The 12,760-nt window shown below is 37.7% G+C and overlaps 1 long non-coding RNA gene across 1 annotated transcript; it reads right to left on the reverse strand.

The window, feature by feature from the left end:
* Positions 1 to 4,022: 4,022 nt before the first annotated feature.
* On the reverse strand, positions 4,023 to 11,333 carry LOC311125087. The gene is made up of 3 exons (XR_014612835.1): positions 11,245 to 11,333; positions 6,006 to 6,085; positions 4,023 to 4,794 (listed from the first exon to the last, which is right to left on the reverse strand). It is a non-coding gene; the product is annotated as an uncharacterized lncRNA (long non-coding RNA).
* Between the last annotated feature and the right edge of the window lie 1,427 nt (positions 11,334 to 12,760).

Consider the following 12,760-nt stretch of genomic DNA (forward strand, 5'->3'; position numbering starts at 1 on the left):
TTATGTGTACAATGCACTGCTTTCTTCCCTCTTATCTTTACCGATGACATTGAGAGTTTTTGCATTAACTCATTAACGACAAGACTCATCATTAAAGGCATCAAGGGGACCATAGGCATGGTGCAGGGGTGGTGACACTGCAGTGAGTAATGTGACCAAAGCCCTCCTGCACACTGATGGAGACTTTAATAATCCCTGGGGGCAGTTACAGGTCTTGTAGGTCTGACGTTGTCAACTCAGCCATTTTCATGTCATCAGACACTGGTCTCCAAAATCCCGATAACATTGTTGTTGTTTTTTGCGGTACCACACATATTACAGCGTAATTACTTAATCCTGACCATGCAAAAGAGAACATTCTCTCTCCCTCAGAGATCCTTAGATGAGCGATTGCTGCTCTTGGATTCCAAAGACCAAAGTTCCTGTCCTTTTAAAGTTTAAAGTTGGTCATATAGAGGCCTTGACACCTTGCTCTCTATTATTTATAGGTTATCTGGTTCCACTCTACGATGCAAGCACTGTACATAATAAACAAGGAATACCATCCTTTCCACAGATCTGTGAAAGCAGCCTTTTTCCTGTGTTGTTTGTTGTTACTGTATGTCACCACAATTACATCAAGGAGGGAAAAAATTACTAAAGTGTCTGTGAAAGATTGATAGCTTTGGTCTTTGGTTCAATTATACATTAGAATGCAAGTCCCTCTGGGATACAAAGGCTCTATTTGTGATTAAGAAACAGGCTCCATAATAGACTGATTGTGAAAAGGTTTGCTCCCTCTTACAAACAGGCAATTAGCTTGATGAAATGGCCCCTACTTTTTAGTGTCCTGGATATGTAAACCGATATTATAATGAAGTGTCTGATAGTTTATGCTATTATTTCACCTTGAGCCGTACAGGAAGTGGTGTTATAGTTTATTGGGGCTTTGTCCTGCATTGTAGCATTGGCTGACACCAGCTCATGACCAGCACAGTCAATGTACAATGCAAACTGAAGAAACACAAAGAAACAAAGTAGATCCTATGATGATGGTGGTGCTTCTGGCAAATACTGTGTAGGTGCAGTGTGCCAAAGTGACAAATAACTTTTTAACAGCCTTGTGTAAGTAATGCTGAGGCCTGGAATATTTGTTTTTACAGGACTCACAAACAAAACGTAACAGTTTTATTATACGAGCTGTCCTGTTCCTAGGTGCTGAGAGGTTTCTACATTGATGTGGAAAATATTGTCAAACAACAATTGGCGAAGTTGGTAGGTGTTGTAGAACAACCGGCGAAGTTGGTAGATCTTGTACAACAATTGACAAAGTCGATAGGTGTTGTACTAAGGTTGTTACACTACGCCCTTCCTTCACAAAGTGCTTCCCTGTGCTTCATTTGCACAAGTATCTCGCTCCCGTACCGATGGGTCTCCCAGCAGCGCCAACCCACATCTGACAACAATGTAGCTAATTCAGTGGTAGCCCTACTTGGACTCGAACCTGGGTCTCTGCGATTGTCAATCCAACACCTCAGCCATTACAACAAAGAGGAATGACTTAGTGAGACTCCAGATAAGATTATCCCCTCCAGATATATACCTAACTCTAAACAAGATCTCATAGTTTCCCTTCGAAATTCAACGTATGATGGATGAACATCTATTTTTGACGCATTAATTCTGCGTGGTTACAGGGTTAAAACAGAAGAAACTCAAAAGGTTAAATTTAGGTATTAATACCGAGTGGTTAAGGTCTGGGCTATGGTTTGGGGAAGGCTTAAAACAAAATAATTTAAAACAACACGCTATTACCATCAGGTATCATCCGTATTCTCAGTATGCCCGTGGCTTGCTAGAGCTTTGTGAACTGGGGTAGTGCAGTGGTTTAAGCAGCGCGCTCAGGCTCCAAGCATCACAAATTCGTTCTGAATTTTTTTGGTGAGCGCAGAGGAAGGCATATATTGATGTTTTCGGGACCTTTTTTAAACACCAAAATCACCATCTTTTTTTGTGGTTATCTGTGTGAACTGCCATTGCGCTCCAGCTCCGAGCATCAAGAGTTTGTTCCTAGTGCTGGGGAATCGTTTTTCATTGTTTTGGTGAGCGCAGAGGAAGGTATATATAATTGTTCTCGGGACCTTTTCAAAATCTGAAATCGCTGTCTCTTTCTAGGGTTCAGTCTATAACTCTAGCTGTATATATGGAGAACACCTGATATTTGTTCATATCCAGAATGTGTCTGAGTTCTGCTGTGGGTAAGCAAATAGTAAAGGTAACAACACTGTACCCTGAGGTACCTCTTGTCAGCAGGTGGAATTGGATAGATTGATTGTAAACAAATCATAACACAAGTATTCCTTTGGAGGGGATGTGCTTGCAAGAAGGGGTGAGTGGGGTCTAATATGGAAACAATGAGGGTGACTCATTGTACAGGTATTCTGTACAAAGTTTATTCATATTTCTTTGTTCAGCTACAGGTCAATGACTTTTACACAATTGCAGAATACAACTGCTATGTCAGAATTGGTATTGTAGCCTACACATGGTTCTTGACAAAGGTCAGCATTTATCTTTGTTTAAAGACATTTGTCAAGCGTGACCTGATTTCTACATTTTGAAAAAGTAACAGCCTCTATTCAAACTGTAAAGCTGAAGCGTTACAGATTCCGCAATAGAAATGTAAAAGTAATTTCCGATTGATGCAGCGTTTACCGTGAATGCAGTCGCCGCTAAGGCGGGAACATTGCCTTTAAATTTCATTCACGCTGTAAAGCTGAACTTCCGCGATGCGGATTGAATAGAGCCCTAAGTCTATGAGCAGTGTGACCCAAATCCTGTAATGAATCCTATTTGTGTACTGTTGGTATTCCTATTCATGACCTTAGTTTACATTAGTCATTGACACTAAGTTCATTAAAAAAGGAAGCTGACAAAGTCAAAATTGATAATAAGGTCATTGGGCTGTTTTGATGAGGATGATGAGAATGCTGACTTCCACTGTGTTCATTATGTAAAGTGAGATTTCATTAGAGGAACCACCCTGACTTGTATTTTCAGCCAGGGATTAAACATGGGGGAAAATATTTAGACATTTCTCACAGCAGTTTGTGTTTGACTTTGCATGATCTGCAAATTGACAGAGGGATGAATGGGGAGCAAGAGGTCCATGGTCTGGTAGTGCTGAGACCTAGACACGAGGGTATCAACAGCATTACCTTTCTGTCAGGAGCTATGCCCTTCTCCCAGGGATATAGCCACAGCCACACCCTTCTCAGCAGTGAGCTCTGCTAATGTTTCATCCATAAAGGAAAGTCTAGTTGTGGTATTAGTTAACACTCTTGAACAGTCTACTGATCTTGTGAAAATATATATTTTTAAGCCTCCTCAGACATAACTTGCATAAAGGATTATTTCTTGCAAAATAAGGAAATGGCTTGGACAAAAGCTATGCAATCTGCTGCTACTCATATGTTCAGCGGTGCTAACATTAACAAATGTTACAACAAGAATAGCATATGACCTGAAGGATTAGCCAGTACATAAACTGATATGATGAGTTGTATAGACAATAAGGTGTCTTCCTGGTCATTCACTACTTTGGTTTAGCCTGAAGAGCCTCAATGGATAATTCCAAGCCTGATGGGTCATGGTGTAACAGATTCATTCAGATGATTATATTGATAGAGCTACCATTTAGAACAAGATGTGTGGGAGTTTCAAGGGTGGCTACACAGTTTAAAAGATTGTTATTTTGTAGCTTTACATTTACATATCTTTAGTTACATGCAATTTATTACCTTTCCAATGCCTGGTACAGTAAATTATTTAGATATCCAGCTTCATCCTAGTTTTGTCCACATTTCTGCTACTTCAACTGTTATAGGTGATATTTATGACGTGTTAAACCATAATTTTTGCCAACAACTGTGTTGCGGAAAGTTCTGTGGCATGCATAGCTGATACCGTCACAATCATTATTTGTCCCGGATACAAAATTCTACTCATTCATGTCCAATTTATTTAGTATATCACATCACAAACAAAAAAGTTGGATGTCTCAAACTACCCTTAATGTTAGCTCAAATTGCTAGCAATGAGAAACTTACAGTAGTTACTTCTAAAATAGCAATGAAACGTAATAGCCAAAGCTGCTAGCATGGTAGCTAATGATTACCCTAGCCAACAACAAGCAATGACAAATTGTTCATCTGAAGTTCAAAACATTTGGCCTCAATGTAAGTACAATTGTTGAAATGTTGTACAGTGTAGGCATGAGAAATTGTGAGAACTGATCTAAGATAAACAAACTACTGGCCTCTCAAACAGATGAAAGACGTAGTCACATGGGGCATGGCCCTGTTGCTGGTCTGGTTACTGCAGCTGCTCTGTTTTGGAGGGATCATATAAACAGTACACTACCTGTCTATGTAATTGTTCCCAAATCTTGTTTGACAATGTTTTTTCATTGCAGACACTTCACATGCTTCCTGAACATAGCTGAGCCTTTATGGCAGTGTTGTAAATACCACAACTCAGCACACATTAAATCTAGTGTCGAGTGTGTGATGTTTCCTGTCTTTGGTACTGTCTCTGATCACTCTCTAAATGCAATCGCCACACATGCAGTATGATGATTCATGGCTCAACCACACAAATGTGGGGTTTCCCTTCTTTCAATGGAAAGTGCCTTACTTTTAAAGGATAATTTTCAATTTGGGCTTTATTGAAATTAACATATTAATTGAATTGATGAGCTGAAGGCCAAAGGGGAACCTCTGTGATGAGGTGGATCCTGAGTCAGCAGGTCTTCTTCTGGAAGGAAAGTAGCAAAAGGTGAAGGGGAGCATTTTACAGTGTCATGACTGAAATGTTAGGTCTATTTACATGCAAGACCAGTTACCTCAATTGCCCATTGATACAATAATGTATTGTTTTTGGATTCTGGAAAGTTGTGTACAGTTTAAATTATGAAAGGTCAAATCTACCAAACTAGGTATAACTCACGAGTGTAGCCTTGGTAGGAAAAAGGTAAAAGGCAGACAGGTATATACAATTAAAACCTGTTAGAAGACTGTCCAGGGACAGGACGAACCAAATCTCAGTCCATGTCTCCAAGCGGTCCTCATTAGAAAACAACCTGCTTCCAATTAGAGTACAATCCATAAGCCAAATCAATCTCTCTCCTGCCCTTACTCTTTGATTACTTCCGAAAATATTTATATGTCCTAATAACTTGAGTTTAGTCCAATGGCCCATGATTAAGTCCAGACTCAGACGTTGAACGCAGCGAGAGAGGGTTAATGCTTGGAAAATATTGTATTTTTTGTATGTGCTCCACATTTGCTTCCAAATGGAAACTTGCAATTGTATGTTATAAAAATGTCTGTTTCAGCTGTGTAATAAATATCAATTTTAAGCTTTGCACAAACCATTTTTTAAAGGATTGTACACTATTGTTTCACGTTAAATATAAACATAAAGCATGCAAGTCATGACAAAAGAAGCAATTTCTCATTGTTTGCTAATGTAGCTAATTTCATCTAGCCTTCACGACAGTCATGAGAATGAGAATCAAGTTACTTTGTAGTTTTTATTAATGTCTTAAATTTGTGATCTACAATTTAAAGATAGCATTATTCATTAGTATTGGTGTAAATCTATACATTCTGTTTAAACATGGAAACATAATATCTGCAATAAAGTAATTTATAATGCTTTTACACATTTTTACATCATAATCCATTATCTGTGATATAGTTTTGCAAAAGGTCATCAAATGTATGTTATTTACACCAGGTCATGTAGAATTATTCTGTGAGGTTCATCAATGAACCTGATTTTCAGAATTGATTTTAGTTTAGTCAATAGTTTAGTCAATGGCCACATTGGGCCTTCAAATAAAAAAATTACTTCAATTCATCTCTTTTGGCATAAAGTGAACGTACACCAAAGCACCCTTTCCCAACACTGACAAATGATTTTAATCTTCACCATCACATTTCAATAGGTGGCCACATCCCTACCATGTCTCAGCAGTCTGATACTCAGGAAAGCCAGGAGCAGATCTGTCAACTGGAGGTCACCACTGTATGGTGCAGCAGTGCTGGAAGCAAAAAAATGTGAAGAAACATTCAGATATTATTATTACACAGTAATAGCAGCATGGTCGTGGCATGGACAAAGAGCATAGCTGGTTGTTGGCTTCCAAAGCCCATAACAACACTGGAACAGGTTAACTCTTTTCCTGGCTATATACATCATAATCATCATGATTGCAACTAAACCCAATATTTATAGGAAATGTAGTGGATGGGAGAGAAAGCACCCTGGCAGTCCGCCTAAAGAGAGATCATTGAAACAAATGAATCCTTTGCTGTTTAAATTGACACTGTAATCCATCATTGGCAAATCGAACTCTGTGAGCTATCTTGAATCTGCTGCCTTCTTAGATTGGCCCTCAGGGCAAACAGACACAGAGGGCAAAGAGAGTAATCTACACTGCTGAATGAACTCCATAAACACCCCCCACACACACACACAATCATACACATATACTGTACTCTACACACACAGCTTATTGAGCAGGCCTTTAAAACCTGTAATTTATTACTTCAGAGTCAATAATTAGTGATATACAGTACTTGTTCATTGATTAAGAATGTGTTATGCAAAACATCACATACCTGTGTGTGTGTGTGTGTGTGTGTGCTGCTCGTGGTTAACACACTAAGTGGTTGACATTTTCCCCATTCATTATATTATATGCTACAACTTTATTTTTTATTTTCAATTACACTCCCTTACCCCAAAGGAGATTTAACCATGCCTCAAATGTAATGTTAAGCCACTACGTGTTCTGATTTCTTACAACGTCGACGAATGCTGTCTTTCAGGGGCCCATGTAGCCTCCTATGTTATTTACCTTTCATTTTGCCCAGTTCTTTGCCATTTTGGCATGTGTTTTACCCACAATCTCCTCTTTCACCTAAAAGCAACAGAAGATTCTACTTTAATCTGATTTGTTTTATTAAAGATGGACAAATAATCTGCTGACTATTAAACAATGGATATTCAAAAACAAACTAATTATTAAATGTAGTAAACACTGCTTTAATGCTGAATTCATGAGATCAGTCATGTTTAAGATGTTTGTGTAGATACAACATTGCTATACACACAAAGTGCCTCAACAAAGTACACATATTCATAATCAATGTAATCCAAATTATAATTTGTAATCCCTTCATGCTTAATGTAGAAAAACATTTACAAATGGTAAAAACCCTGACTTATATAATAACACTGCAAGTAGATTTTGTATCTCAAATATGCATAATAAATAAGTGTAACATTGCAATGAATAATGAAGTCACATAGCATTATGAGACACTGCAACCTAATTTGTATAGATTATATATAATAGTTTGATACTATTGACAAACTTTACCTTAAAGTACTACAGTAGCATCAAGTTTTACAGTATGTATGTAAAAGTCACACTAAGAATCCCTGAAAGTATTTCCTCTAGTCTTTGTAACTATTCAAAAGCCTATAATACAGTTACAACCAAATTAAAAACAAATATGGTGTAATTTTTCAATAACATTACCTTCAGCATTAAGACAACTCTGTTGCTTTGGGAATTATGGAGACGGAGGCAGAGCCGTTCCTCACAGAAAAATGTGCTCTCATGCTGCACTCTACGTATGGCAAAAGCTTCAGGACTTCATGTTTAATGTTTTCATGTACGAATGTATCTACAAAGTTAATATTCTGAAGATGAGTCTGAGAAACATGAATATGACCATAACATCTCACTTGAATGGTCCATTATAAACATTATTATTAGAATCATATGTGAGACCGCATGACTATGTTTTTTAAGAGAAAGTTGAGAAATATACATGTTTGTTTTTAAGGACAGTTGACATGTCACTCAAGAAGGAAGACCAATAAAGGGCAGGGCCACTAGAGCTCCTACCCTGTCACAGATTACTAGAGCTCATTTGTGAGTGCTGTCTGTCCACCTGTCAAACTGTTTCATTGAAGAGAGCCATTGAATCAATGTCAATTCTGTAGGAGGCAAATGAGGGCTGAGGGAAAAATACAAGTTATATCCCAGGACAAATTACATTAGACCACAGTTCATTACACTAGGAGCTAGTATGCTCAGAAATTAGGTTAAAAGAACATAAGCAACTCCACTATCTTCAAAAAATATGACTTGTTTCCTTAATACACAGCTATGACTATGCATATACTTTAATGAATTACTTCCACTCAAATTCTTCACCTCTAGCAGAATTGTTGTGTAGATTCAACTGGACATTTGTTTATTCAACTTTATGGATTGCTGATAGGCCTATAGGTTAAAGAGTGAGATTCACACAGACTAAAGTGTTGCCAGTGGTTGGCCTCTGACTTTTTTTGGGAAGGACAGTTGTTTCCTCCTTGACTCCTCCTCATCTAATTCAATCAGCCTCTTCAACTTGATTAGCCTGGTTAACCTTTGCACCCAGTCGGGTCTGGAGGGGTTAATCAGGCCGGGATCTCAGAGACCTTTAGGTCAGTATCCCTCTGTCTCCCGCTTGAAGGACTTGCTGAAGGCAGAGATAAGATTAAAGTGAACTTTCATCCTTGTCTTGCCGCCTCTCCCCAATGCAAGGAGGCTCACCTGCCCCTGCCTGATCCCACTATTCCAGTATTACCGACTCCTTAAAACCTACATTATTATTCAGAATATATTCCCCTTTTCTATCAAATATAGTTAATTCAGGAGGCAATACATATATTCTCGTGTTTGAGTGCAGCTCCGTCAACAAGTAGGTCTATAGGCTACACATTTTTCAAAATTTCTGTCAATTCATTTGTTGACTACACATGATTTTAGTGAACAAAAGGTGTACTGTTGTTTCATTTGTTAGTTTAACCTGTTACACGAGTGGAAGCTTTTTCAAAGCATGACCATGAATCTCAACCACTGACTCGGCCATTCACTGTCTATCGAACTGCGCTCATCTGTGCGCACTTTGCTTTACAAACAATAATAAAGTGATTTACTGCTTTTCCGTGCAATGAGCATGAAAAATCGTTAAAGATCCTGCAATTTGTGTGTGATCAGTAACTATTTAGTGTGGCGAGTTAGCGACATCCTAGTCTCCTCCTAATCGATGTAGGTGCTCTATTGTGTATAGAGGCTTCCTGTGCCCCTATGCTTTGAGATTCTGTCTTGAGGAGAGCATTTTACCCAAGAAGTGCACCAGCACAGAGGAAATGCCTTTTGTAACTCTATCATTGATTCTTCATAGACATAGGTCCTGCGTTTATCCAGAGAATGTGAAAAAGTATAGGACAAATATTTTATTAGCCTAATTTTCAACTGCCAAAATATCCCATAGAATGTTGGCCCAATAGTTGTATTTCTTTACAGCTTTCGTTGTCCAGACATGAGCCTATAGGCCTATCGTGGCTCATCTACAAAAGTAACGGTTTGAATATGAATCTGTGGAGGGCACATAAGGCCATATGAAAATGTAAACTTCACAGTTTTAGGATCAAAAACTGCGTATCTACAACCATCCCTCTCTCTCTCTCTCTCTCTCTCTCTCTCTCTCTCTCTCTCTCTCTCAGTAGAGGTCATGTCTCATCTCACTCTTCCCACCTTTTCTCCCACTCCCCTCCCTGTCTTTCTCTCTGTGTGTTAGTGGAAGTATGTTTGTAGACATATGAGGATGAGAACCTACTATCAGAGAAGCTATATCTGTCAATTGAAATGTGCCTATCTGAAAGCAATCCTCTCCTTCCCCTGTTCACTAACAACAGTTAGTGTTTTGTCAACCACAACAAAAATAATAATAGTCATAATATTAAAACTGCAATAATTGGTCTACCAATAATTGCAATTATTACCAGTATCATTGCTGTAATAATAATGATAGCCTAATAATAAACATAATAATAATAGTTTTTGTTGTTACTGCATCTGCCATCTAAAACTGATATTAATTCATGTTTCAATTAATTAATTAAGTTAGCTTTCAACATATGTGTTTAATGATTTCATTGCCGTTTTGCTATATAACATTTTACAAGTTGTGGTTATCCACTTATGTCAGCTCGTTCGATTCATAGTATATTGGTGTCAAATTGATTTACATGAATGATTCTAACATAAATGAAGCGATAATGTATCAAATCATCCCTAGTTTCAATACAAACAGACAGGTGTCTGACTATATGTAGTCTGACTTCACCCCTCCCATCCAGCCCACAAAAAGCAGCGGCATACAGGCGCGTTTTTACCCATAGCCTAGCCTACTGTAGGACAGAAAAAGTCGCGCAGGAGCATTTTCTTGCTGTTTTACTTTTGTCGTTTTTAAAGACAGCCATAACAACCGCTACTTATGTCATGAAGACAAGCCAATGTACATTACAAGGTTTAAGTTCAGCACATAAATTTAACAATTGAGTGACTGTGATTAATCGTTTTTTAGTCTTAAGTTTTTTGCTTATTCTTCTTCAAATAAACTCAAGTATTTTTGTGTTTCATTCCGTCTGGTGGAAAGGACACCTTTCCTGTCTATTCTCGACATTATATCGAAAAGAAAGAGAAGACTAGTATATTCTGATAAGAGAGAAGATGCATCACGCTGCGGACGAATCGACCTATGCATTTGGTACGTTTGTGAGAATAGCCTTTACATTATTGTCTACAATAATCTCACAATCTATTTTATGAAACACATATAGGTGGGTTTAGGTGTATACATAATGTGTTTCTGCTCAATATGTATTGCAATTAATATTTAATTAGACAATAATTAGCCTGTTATGCGTCCTTGTATCTTTATGCCTGCGCATTGGTAAGGTTCATTATGTTTTTGTGATTTTTTATGTTAAAAATGTTGTGTTTTATGACTAAACAGCTTTTTGATGTATCCATTTTGATAGTCGTTTAATTTACTACCGAGACAATTACCTATTGCCAAGCATGTTTTCACATTCAAACATTTCATTAATGAAACAAACATGCCAAAATGTTCATACTCACCAATGGAGTGGTCAAGTATAATCCACAATAAAATAATACAATAAACTGCAGACGGTGATATTATTTAGGCCATACAGTTTGCTTTAGAATGAAAGTGTTACGCTCAAGACCAATTATTAGCCTATATCAATCAATGATTAAAAGCAAAATACAAAACATCCCTGTGCCTACGGAGCTCAGGCTATGTCTATGAAGAGGCGAAACAGGCATACCTCGATGACGTCCAAGTCAATTCGAAGACATTTTCTAAAACATTAATCAGTTTGAAATGGGCGCACGTTACTTTGGTCACTGTGAGAGACGAGAGACGGAGGCAGTTTCCATGTCGGAAGGCTCCTCCGAATTGAATCGTGATTTGAGGCAGAAACGATCCATACGCTAGGGGGCACTCAGATACTGTAATAGATCCTGTCTGCTGTATTTTCCCCCATTGACAGCATATGCTCTGATTTAGCTGTGTACATTTTTCACAGGACCAAACTTTGACATTTTGAAAGTACCAGCTATAAATGCTCAGACTAGAAACTTCTAGGAGCACATAGGAGCCACTTTAGGCTATATACTTCATAGATATGCTTTGTCTTCAAATGAAACACCATTCACTCAGGCCTTTGTGACATATGTACAAATTGTAGATTAGGATATACATATAATTAAAGTGCCTTGTGTTTTTATTTTTGTGTCAGAACATTTTAATGAAGACCTATGCTACCATGATATAGTTTATCAACTTTCAATACAGTCCATTAATGTTGTTATAGCCTAGAATCATGAACCAATAAATAAAACAATAGCTCATCATAGCTCTGGCTTTTCTAAATTGAGAGAGTTCCCAACTCTCATATAGGATAGCCTATGTCATTGGCAAAGCATTGTGTTGTGGTCTCTGCATCTTAGACACTAAGGCTACCTAAAGTATTTTATAGACTAGTGATTAAAAGCCCTCATGCTTGGGTTTCCTTTACTGTAACTCTATGTAAAAGTTATTTTATCATATACTTGCAAATGTGTAGCCTACACGTATTCATAATCATCATAACCAGAAGTATCAAAAACTATAATGTTAGTCAGAAATAGTCTACTAATAGGCATTTGCGTGAGTTGATAGAAAGAAACCGTGATGTAGCCTGTTCGGAAATAAGATGGTGTAGCCTATATTATATTGTACGAAAATTGACCATCCCAACAATGTGAATGAACATAGGCTAAGTTGTCTGATAATATGCCCTAATCAGCCTAATCAAATAATAATAATAGTCATAACTTTATTTGTATAGCACCTTTCATACAGCTCACGATAGATGAGTCTCCGGACATACGATTTAGAAAGCCTATGTAACATATAGACAAATGTGTTGCAACGAGAGGACTTACAATTTTCAACAAACAAGGTTTAACAATCATTTTCACTTACAGATGCATATCCTGCATTCAAATGTATGCTGTAATTGTTTATAATTTGTTTTGTACAAAGCCATAACCTATAATAATGGTTAATTTCAACTTCTGATAGGCTACTTCTACTGCATTCTGCTATATCTAATGTAATGGTAGGCTAGAGTTGGAAGTTTGAGTTAAATGCAGGAGCACTATATGCTACTGCATCTCATGAAAGCATTTATCAGACACAATATATAGGCTACAGCTGAGAGAGGTGAGGATGGTATTTGAGAGAGGTGAGGATGGTATTTTGGCGTCTGATATATATCAGACATAGGCTATATCAGA

The sequence above is a fragment of the Coregonus lavaretus genome (assembly GCF_964263955.1).
Source record: "Coregonus lavaretus genome assembly, contig: HAP1_SCAFFOLD_4027, whole genome shotgun sequence".
Classification (NCBI taxonomy): domain Eukaryota; kingdom Metazoa; phylum Chordata; class Actinopteri; order Salmoniformes; family Salmonidae; genus Coregonus; species Coregonus lavaretus.